This window comes from Phascolarctos cinereus, unplaced genomic scaffold (assembly GCF_003287225.1).
Source record: "Phascolarctos cinereus isolate Bilbo 61053 unplaced genomic scaffold, phaCin_HiC Scaffold_726;HRSCAF=1367, whole genome shotgun sequence".
In the NCBI taxonomy this organism is placed as follows: Eukaryota; Metazoa; Chordata; class Mammalia; order Diprotodontia; family Phascolarctidae; genus Phascolarctos; species Phascolarctos cinereus.
Window position 1 is genome coordinate 79,275,791 of NW_027556098.1, and position 11,082 is coordinate 79,286,872.

The window sequence follows — 11,082 nt, forward strand, 5'->3', positions numbered from 1 at the left end:
TTTAAGGTTTGCAGAGTGCTTTATAAATGTTATCTCATGTTTATCCTCACAACAGGTGCTATTATTATGCCCATTTTACAGATGCAGAAAACAGAGGCAAATTGAGGTTAAGTGACTTGTCTAGGGTCCTATGGTATGTCTCAGAGGCCAGATTTAAACTCTGGTCTTTGGTTTTTAGTTTGTGTTTGAGAGTAATGAAACATTTCAGAGACAAATTCTTGTTTCTTGTTGCAGGACTTCTTAATAATAATAATTAACATTTATATAATGTTCATTATGTGCCAGGTACTGTGCTAAATGCTTTGCACTTATTATCTTGTTTGATCCTCTCAACAACTCTGGAAGGTGGGAACTGTTATTATTCCCATTTTATAGACGAGAAACTGAGGTAAACAGGGGTGATTTGCCCAGGGTCATGCAGCTAGTAAGTCTCAGATCACATTTGAATTCAGGTCTTTCTGACTCCAGGCACAGTGCTCTATCTACTGTGCCACCCATCCATCCATCTTTGGAGGGAGAAGGGGAAGGGAAGACAGCTTGCTAGAAAGAGTACTGACTTAGAAAGTAGAAGATTTTAGGGTGGGGGTCAAATCTCACTCTACTACTTGCTCCTTGTGTGATAAATCCTGGGGGCCTCAATCTAGTATGACCCCTTAAAACACCTGCAACTTTCAACATGCCTTTCAACTACCCTGAAAACAGATTTCCCCCCTCATGTCATGTAGTTCAATTTACTCTATTTTTGTCTGCTTTCTAAGCAATATTTGTCTTCCTTTCCACTTACAGATAATCCCAGAAAGGTGATCAATGGAGGAAACTCTCTTTAATCAGTTTTTAAATCAAAGTAAATGGGCTATTAGTGCTGTGAAAAATGATTTCTCTTTGTAATCTGTGTTTTGGAGACTCAGAGCTCCACCCTGCCAGCCTTCAGTCCAAAGTTGTTCTAAAGGATTTCTCTGATAATGAGATTCCATTGAATCTTCTTATCTTGGTCAAACTCTAACCCAGGCCAGAACTGATTTTATCATACTAAGGTTTGGGTGGAGACAGACCTCCAAGATTGGTGGTGGCATTTCTTTTGATGGTGGACCATATCAGCCCCTCTGGACTGAATGATCTAAGGAACACCTACCTCTTAATATGTTGACCAATCATGGTTAATTGGCACCCCTTGGGAACACCTACTCTTCATAGGGCATATAACACTGTACCCCAAAATCTCAAACCAAGCCAGCTTTGAACTGGCCCCATAAGGGGGGCCTAGTTTTGGACTGAACTCCCTTGTAATGCATGTCAAGCCACTTTGAGAAATTAAACCGTGGACTCATGTACCCCAATTGCATTTGTCTCTTTCTTAGAGAAGACTCTGCTTCAAATTGGGGTTCATGGGGTTCATGAGGTGTGAGGTTCACAGTGTTAAATCTATCAATGATAAAAAAATCTCAGGGAACTTCATCTGTAACACTAGCTTATGGGGTAATAGAGTTCCTATGTTCAGGAAATGGTGAAGAGGAGTCGGATGGGATAGATTCAAATTTCTCTTACCTGTGTGACCTTGGGCAAGTCAGTTTCCTTTGCTGGATCTCAGTGTCCTTGATGAGGTTTAGGGGTTCAGGGGTCGTGGGACACCAAAATCACAACACCTGAGTCCTGCCTGCAAGAATTCAACCAAAGCCTTCTTTCAGTCAAAGAAGGGAATAAGTAAGCCTCAGGGAACCAAAAAGCAACTGCAGTTTTCTGGGTCAAATTCTTTCAGGTAGGACTTGCGCATTGTGATTTTGGGGTCCCAGGACCTCTGAACCCCTAAGCCGCATCATTTTTGTGGCCTGTATGGGGAAACTGCCTAACCCTAAGTTCTTCCCCAGCCAAGACTGGAAGGTATATAAGCCCCCCACCCCCCTTTCTTGCTCTGCAGTTGGGGTTGCTCTCCAAGCACCAAGGCTCTTGGTCCACTGGGTCAGTTTGAGGCTATGGACCTGGGTACACCTTCCGCAGCATAGAGGACAAGGAATGATATCATATCTGGAAGTGTATGCCCAATTCTGTCAGTTCTCTCAGCACTAGAGAACTGAGGAAAACTGCAGTTTCTTTTTGGTTGCATGAGGCTTACTTACTCCCTTCCCTCTGCACCTATGAATCCTCCTTCTTGGAGGTTACAGGGAAAGTTAGAACAGCTAAAAATATGACAGATGTTCTAATAAACCTTGTCTTTGACTGAAAGAAGGTTTGGGTTGAATTCTTCTGGACAGGACCCGCATGTTGTGATGTTGGGGTCCCAGAAACCCTGAACCCCTAAACTGCATCATCCTTATCTATAAAATGTGTTTTAATAAAATGATCCCTAAAGTCCCTTCCAGGTTTAAATGTTGTGAAAGCTGAAATTCTTTTTTTTTTTTTGTAAATAATATTTTTTTTTCCAATTACATGTAAAGATAGTTTTCAACATTCATTTTTATAAGACTTTAAGTTCTCCCTCCCCCATTTCCCTCTCCCCTCCCCAAGATGGCAGGCAATCTGATGTAGGTTATACATGTGTAGTCAAGAAAACATATTTCTGTGCTTGCTTTGGCAGCACATATACCAAAATTGGAACTATACAGAGAAGATTAGCATGGCCCCTGCGCAAGGATGACATGCAAATTCATGCAGCATTCCATATTTTTTTTTAAAAATGGATTTCTGCATTAGTCACATCATAAAATGAGAAACAGAACAAAAGGGGAAAATCACACACAAAAAAGTGAAAATAATATACTTCAATCTGCATTCAGAGTCCATAGTTCTTTCTCTGGATGAGGATAGAATTTTCTGTCATGAATATTTTGGAATGGTCTTGGGTCACTGAATGCTGAGAAGAGCTAAGTCTATCAAAGTGGGTCATCGTGATGAGATTTAGGGATTTAGGGCTGCTGGGACCCCAAAATCACAACCCGTGGGTCCTGATCAAAAGAATTCTACCCAAGCCTTCTTTCAGCCAGAGACAAGGTTTGCTAAAGATTCACCATATTGCCAGGCTCTTGAGGAATCTGAGAGTCTGTGAGGGATTGGCTAGATTCTAAGACTCTAAGGAATGACTAGATTATAAGAATCTAAGCATCTTAATGGAGACAAAATGGACCTTATATAAAGAAAGACTGTAGGAGTTGCTAAGTAGTTTGGGGTGACTGGAGGAGGGTCTAAAGAGGATCTGGATGGGATCCAGTAAACTGGGATGAACAGAAAACCTGGGACCTGGACCACATGGCCAAGGGAGAATGGAGCCTACCTAGGATTAAGGGTGGGAAATGGCCTGGGGCCATAGGGAGGTAAAACAATGGAGAGTTAGGCTAGATTAAGGGTAACAGAATTGGGAGATTGGGTATAGCCACAATGAAATGCCAGTTGATGGGATCATAGCGTAAGGCAAATGTTAGATACTTGGCCATGTGGGAAAGTCCAGGGTTTTTCCTTTCTGGGGTCCAGATCCCAAGCACATCAATCGCACAGTATTACTGTTACTGTGTACAATGAATGTTCTCCTGCTTCTGCTCAATTCACTCAAAAGCTGAACATTCTTGACTACCTATAGCAAGAGGGGATGGAGATAGTATGGATAACAAAAACTCTAGCCATTACTTTTTTTTCCCCTTTTCCTCCTTTTGTCCATCTCCCCTTTCCTACTCCTCCTGCCTTGTTTCTCTATCCTCTTCTCCAAATTCTTCTGCAGTATTTGTTGGCTAATTCTTTTTGCCTAAAACCTAAATGAATCTTCTGCTTGGGCTGATGGTCAGTGGCTTCTGAGTCCAGAGGCTTTCTGGGCAAACTATTATGTAGCCATCACTTTTGACTTCCTTCCCCACACAAATCTCTTCTTAGAATTGCTAGTATATTCCTCTAAATTGATTGAGTTTCATTTCTCTTCCCACCCTCTGGCAGAGGTGGTGGGAGTCAGTGAAAGAGTGGCTAGTGGACTGGCAATGGGAGGGAAGAAGACCAGAGGCCATGGACCTAGATAGTCTTTACGTTAAAACTGCTGACATTAATGACATGACACTTACATAGTGTTTTAAAATTTCTACAGCCTTGCAATAGCACTGTAAGGTAGGTTACCCCATTTTATAGGTGAGGAGTCTGTATGCCTGTATTTACAGCCTCAGAGTGTTCAAATGGTTTGCCCATAGTCACTCAGATAAAGTGTTGGAATTAGAACTCAGCTGTAGGCTCCTAATTCCAAGTCCAATGTTCTATATCATGCTGCCAAACTGCCAAAGGATTATTAGCTTTTTTGTATGTTGAGCCTGATGTGTTCGTCACTACTGGTGGTACATCTATTATCCTGATCTTTCCATGAATGCATGTTAATTCCCAGGGAATATATTCCACCTCAAATCCTCTTTGATGCCTTTCCCTGGCTTTTCACTTGCAGCTATGTTTAATATCCAGGAGTATGCCAGTATTAATATTAATTCTACAATTGCTAGTGGTTGCTAGGTGTTCAATTGCTACTGACTGGGAGAAAAAAAAGGAGGCATAGAAATAGTTTTATGACACAAAAGGGGAGGTTTTGATTAAGGAGAGAATGAGTGTATATTAGACTTCAAAGGTTGAAAGATCATTTTCAGGTTTAGTTACCTTAAAGCCATTTTTCTAACAAGATGACTTAATCACTAAATGATCTGAAAAGTAACTCTTTTGTTAACATATTCACTTTATCATTACTATGGAAAGTAAAGTCAAGTCAACAAGCATTTATTAAGCCCTGACTATATGCCAGTCACTGTATTAAGCATTGGGCATACAAAGAAAGGCAAAAATGGTCCTTGCTCTCAACGAGAACTAACAGAAGGACGATATACAAATGGCCATATACAAACTACACAAATATCCATGTATGTGTGTATATATATGTATACATATATGTACATATGTATATGTGCTAAATTAGAGATAATTCCAGAGAGAGAGCACTAGAATTGGGGGGATTGAGTAAGGCTTCTTGCAGAAGGTAGAATTTTAGCTTAGACATCAAAAGACCAGGCAACCAATATCATTTTGATCCCTAATAGACTATAAGTTCCGTGAAGGCAAGTATACGCTGTCATCGGGTCTCCCTTAGCACCTAGCACACTGTTCTATTGCTAAATTCACTTAATGAATATCTATTTAATTTATTTGTTCTTCAAAATAGGATGAAAAGTTGTTCTGGAAACTATACACCAGTGAACTTGATATTAATTTCCAGCACTAAGAATAAGTACTGGTTCACTAAGAAAACAATGCCAATTTAACCCAATTTCCATTATTTTACCGGTTCCTACTCTGCTAGAGTAGGAAAATGTCACAGATAGGACATATTCATTTTAGCAAGGCATTTTACAAAGTTTTTCGTGGTATCTTTATGAATGAGATAGAAAAATGTGGTTTGTACAGATAGGTGGATTTATAGCTGATTGAATGATTTTACCTAACACCAAAAGCAGCCTCAGACAGGTAAGCTGAGTGGGGATCAGCTGGGTCTCAGATAGCTATGGGCAGCCTCTAGCAAGTTAATTGGGATAAGAATCTTATTGTCTTGCTTTTAATAATAACTCTTAAATACCAGAGGTGAGAAAACTATGCAATTTGTGATAATGCATCCTTAGGCTAATGGAGCATTGGTGTTCCAGATTTATGCAGCTTAGAGCCATATAGATCTCAGAGAAACATTAGCCTCCAAAGTGAATGGCAGGCATGAACCAAAGGTTATGCTCCTAGCCACCTGATGGGAAGAGGAAGGTGTGATCTGGGAAAAGGGGGAAGGAAGGGATTGGCTGAAATTGTAATGGTGGGAAGGAGAGGAGAGAATGAGCGCCTTTCTTTCACTTTCCACCTAAACTTCCAAATCTTGCTGGATGGTGACACCTGCTGGTTATAAATGCTGTGGCTAGGCAAGGGTTGGAGCAGCTGATCTCTTTGGTCACTTGAGATTCTGACTTCCACTGAAGTTTCTTCCAACTCTACATTCTCTGACCCTACTCTTACAACAAACGTCTGGTTCCTATTTTATTTTGTACTGACTTCTGACATTATCATTCAACTGAAGCTGTCTTTTCCCTATTTCCCAGTGATCTGGATGGTCTCTTCTCAGTGTTCATCCTTATAGACTTGTCTAAAGAATTTTATATCTCTGGGCCTCAGTTTCTTCAACTTTAAGATGAGATTATATGGCTTTGAAAGTCCCTTCCATCTCTAAATGTTTCTATGGCAATGATTCAACATGGAATCCCAGCAAAACCAAAAATTTCCCGTGGCCTCTGGGGGTCAGCAGGGAAATTCATAGCCTTACCCCTGTTCTTGAAGATCCTAGGTTCATAGGCCCACAGCTGTGTCACTGGCCCCTTTAAGTGTGTGTATGTGTGTTGAGGGGTGGGTCTCAGCCTTTCTACTCTGGAGCCTTGTAAGAGGTATCCCCTATAAAGATTCCTTTGCCCCCTCGCCTGGATCTACCCTCAGTTGTTGCACTAAGTCCCAGGGAATTCTGTCCCCTGGTCTGCCCCGAAGGAAGAAAACTCCAGTGAATCTGAATTGGGGGCCTGCTATTTCTGATGTCCCCTAGTCACAGGTGCCAGCTACAAAGACTCTAGGAACCCAGGAGAAAGCCCCCATCCTCATCCATGACCTCACCCAAGAGGCAGAGGCTGAGCCACAGAAGACTGGGGTGTTCTAAGGATTGAGCTCCAGCCTCCATACCTCACGCCCTTCTTGTGCTTTTCCAGAGAGGCAGAATAATGGAAAAGAAGCGGGGGGGGGAAGCCCTAGATTAGAAAGATTCAAATAAACAGCCACTCATGTGACCACCCCCAAAAAAAAGAATTTTATACTTTGGATAGCCTTCTCTTGGATGCTCTCTTTTCTCTAGATTTTCATGACATTATTCTCTCCCAGTTCTCCTATCTATCTGACTGCTTCTTCTCAGCATACTTTTCTGGTTCTTCATCTAGGTCACAACCACTAAATATGGGTATCCCCCAAAGTTCTGCCTTGAGCCCTCTTTCAACTCTAGACTATTCTATTTGGTGATCTCAGATCATCTATCTTTATGCAAATGATTCAGGTATATACACATATACATTGACATACAAATAAGTATGTGTGTATATGTATATATGTGTATGTGTATGTATCTATATAGAGAGGTATATATACCTCCCCAGCTGCAGTCATGCATCACCAAATTGCTTTTGGACATCTTAGACTAGATGTCTTACGGGCATCTCAAACTCTACATGTCCCAAACAGAACTCATTATCCCTACCATCCATACACTGACTTCCCTATAGTTGTGGAAGACACCATCTCCTACTTACCCAGGTTCACAACCTTGGAGTCATCCTCAACCCTTTGTTCTCACTCATGGCATACATCCAATCTGTTGCCAACTCAGGTCATTTCTGCCTCCACAACATCTCTCATGTACAGCTCCTTCTCTCCATTCCTAGAGCCACCACGTTGCTTCAGGTTCTCACCATCCATTCATTACCTGGACTCGACACTCTCCTTGCTCCAATCCCTCCTCTACTTGCTTGCCAAGGTGATTTTTCTAAGCTGTAGATCTGACTTGGTAGTCCCTCACCCAGTAAGCTCCAGGGCCAAATATAAATGCCTCTGTCAGACATAAAGCTCTTCATAGCCTGCCCCACCTACTTTGCTGGTCTTCTTACCTTTGTTCCCTTCCATGCCCTCCATGACCCAGCTACACTGGCCTACTTGTCGTTTCTCAGATGTGAATCTCTGTCTTTCATATCCGTGTCTTTTCACTGGCTGTCCCCCATGCCTGGAATTTTCTGCCCCTCACCTCTACTTCTTAATTCTCCTGCTTTCTTTCAAAACTCGGCTCAAACTTCACCTTGTCCAAGATGACTTTCTTGGTTCTGCTCCACCAACTCCCAAAGTTGTCAGTGCTTTCTGCTCTCAAATAAACTTCCTTCTATTCTGTATGTTGCTTGTATGCACCTAGTAATTCAATGTCTCCCTGGGTACAATGTAAGTTCCTTGAGGGAAGGGAATGTTTTTGTATTCTTTGTATGTCCAGAACTTAGTGCTTAGAGCAAAGAAAGCACCCAATAAATGCCTGTTGATTGAATTATCTTCTAATAGAGGTGGTGTCTCAGGTAGACATCAAAGTCTCAGAGACATTCAAATTGCTGACTCCTCTTATAGAAGACATCAAAGCAAGGGTATGCTGGCAAATATTTAACAACCAGATCTCCAAAAAAAGAAAAAAGCACTCATACCTTCTCAAATTCAATATGCATTACTACCATTTACTCTATCAGTCAAAGCTGTTTGTGATATATCCCTGCCTCCATTCTAACAGTACAAGTGGATCAGACTTCCCAGAGACCCAGATGACTAGATAATCCTGTCCTGAGCCACTGACCACTTCCCTTTGTCTGGGAAAAGAATCAGAGATGTGGAATACGTTGGATGGCATTGATTCTAACCCCTCTCATTTTAAAAATAAGGAAACTGAGGCCCAAAGATGTTAAGTCATTTGCCCAGGATCACATAGGTAATAAGTGTCTGAGCTAAGATTTGAACCCAAGTTTAACATTCTATCTATTAGCTCACTCCACAAGAAAGAAGAGGGAAGTCCCTTATGCTGGTAGAAGTGGCATCCGGACAAATACTCTCTCAGCATGAATTAGCCCAGAGTGACACCAGAAATCTAAATGACCAAACCCTTAGATTGATAAACAGCAATGGGTAAAAATCACTCATCATTTCTTGTGGCTCCTCCTTATAGATAAATGGACAACCATTCCTCTATTTGGTTCTGATAAGGAGAGATATGTAGTCTGCAGTCCCCCCTGGGTGGCCAACAGCAACTTGAGGGCAACAGCAGAGGAAAGCATTTTTAAGTGCCCACTATGTGTCAGGAACTATGCTAAATGAATTATAAATATGATCTCGTTTAATCCGCACAACCATCCTGGTTTTTTTTAATTTTTAAATTGAGGAAACTGAGGCAGACAGGGGTTAAGTGACTTACCAAGGGTCACACAGCTACTAATTGTCTAAGGCCATATTTGAACCTGGGTCTTGGCCCAGTGCTTTATTCACTGTGCCATCTAGCTGCCTGTTGCAGGACAACATTCATACAGCAACAAGATCCAGACTCAGAGAGTACACACAGTCCTGCTAAAGTAACAGTAATAATGATAATAGCATTTATATAGTGCCTACCGTGTGCCAGACAGAGGCAGCTAGGTGGCATAGTGGGTAGAGGGCCAGGCCTGGAGACAGGAAAACTCATTTTCCTGACTTTAAATCAGGGCTCAGACACTTATTAGATATGTAATCCTGGGCAAGTTGTTTGATCTTGTTTGCCTCAGTTTCTTTTTGTCTGTAAAAAATAAAATGGAGAGTGAAATGACAAAACCATCTTTGCTAAGAAAACCCCAAATGGGGTCAGACATGACTGAAAAATGATTTGGCAACAAATGTGCTGGACACTGGGCTAAGTGCTTTATAAATATGATCATTTGATCCTCACAACATTTTACAGTTAAGGAAACTGAAGCAGACAGGTTAAGTGACTTGCCCAGGGTCACACAGCTAGTCAGGGTCTGAGCCCAGACTTGAACTAGAGTCTTCCTCCTGGCCTAGCACTCTATTTACTGTGACACCTATGTGCTAACTGACCAAGTGCCTCTAGGAGTTATTAGCATCCAAGGAGTTGACAAATTATCTGACCCAACAAAAGAATAATGTGTAAGAGAGAATCTGTATATGGTTTTGAATCATCATAGGGCCTAGGGCTAGAAAGGATCCGAGAGGCTCTCTATGCCAACCTCTTCATTTTACCAATGAGGAAACTGAGGCCTTCGGGAGTTAAGTAACTTGACCAAGTTGACACAGGTAGGAAGCATTAGAGATAAGATGTGACCCACTTTCTCTGACCCCAGAGTTGCTGACCTTTCCACTATGCTGAGTCATACAAACTACCTGTTTTCTAGTGTCAAGAAACTTCCCTCGCCCTTCTCAAATGGCTTTCTGGGAATTGTGATGGAGTCTCATCTCAGAGAAACATCACTGTTTGATTACTTAAGCAGGCCCACAAACCATTCAAAACTTATTTCCATTTCATGGGTTTAAATCATTACTGAAGTTATTCAGCTCCTTCCCCTCTCCTTATTTGAAATCTGAGTTCAGTCACCCTGGGAGGCCTCTCTCCAGGAATGGAATGAGTATTTTGACCCACAACAGAAGAAGCTGAGAATCTTTCCCTGTATCTTGAGTTCATTCTTATCACAGGGTTATTTTCTATCATCACCAACCATGGCATCCTGCTGCCTTTTCCTATTTTTTCCCCAAATGTTAAAAAAATAAAAATGAAAAGCTCAGCTCTGTGAATCTGAGCATATTCATCTCACTGTGCAACTTTCACAAGTCATTCAACTGACATAAGTAGTATTACTTCTTGTAAATGTGTCTCCAATTTATAAAGGCAGCGATAAAAATTGTGATGTGTCTCAAAAATTCTCATTTCAATAATTTCATTGTCATTTAAATTCACATTATATTGTGCTATAACTCATGTTTACATAGCATTTTCAAGTGCACAAAGCACTTTGCTTATTTTAATCCTCTGAGGCAAATAGTACAAGTGTTATTAGCCCACTTTCCAGAGGAAAAAAACTGAGGCTTGGCAAGGAGAGGTGATTTGCTCATGCTCACATAGCTGCAAGTGCCAGAGCTGAGATTCACCCTTACTAGGCCCCTACTAAAAGTTCAATATACCTTTCACTATACCACTACAAACATATGTGTGTTTATCTTATTTCCCAAATTACATTGTAACCTACCTGAGGACAAGAACTCTTAGATTTGCATTCCTCCAATTCTATTTCCAGCTCTTTAAAATTGGCAGAAGTTGGTTCATTGTGCAAGGGGAGAGAATGGTCAATCACACCAATTCATTTAATAACTACTTAATGAATATACCACTGTGGGTGAGGGAGGACACTTCACTTTTTTTTCCCTCTGTGGGTGTATAAAGAAGGAAATACATGGTCCCTGCCCTCAGGAAACTAGCAGTTTCCTTGGGTAGTCTGGAAGAGT

The 11,082-nt window shown here is 41.3% G+C and overlaps 1 non-coding gene across 1 annotated transcript; it reads left to right on the forward strand.

The window, feature by feature from the left end:
- The first annotated feature begins 2,556 nt into the window (after positions 1-2,556).
- On the forward strand, positions 2,557-2,663 carry LOC144454580 (U6 spliceosomal RNA). The gene has a single exon (XR_013483101.1). It is a non-coding gene; the product is annotated as a U6 spliceosomal RNA (small nuclear RNA).
- The last annotated feature ends 8,419 nt before the right edge of the window (positions 2,664-11,082 follow it).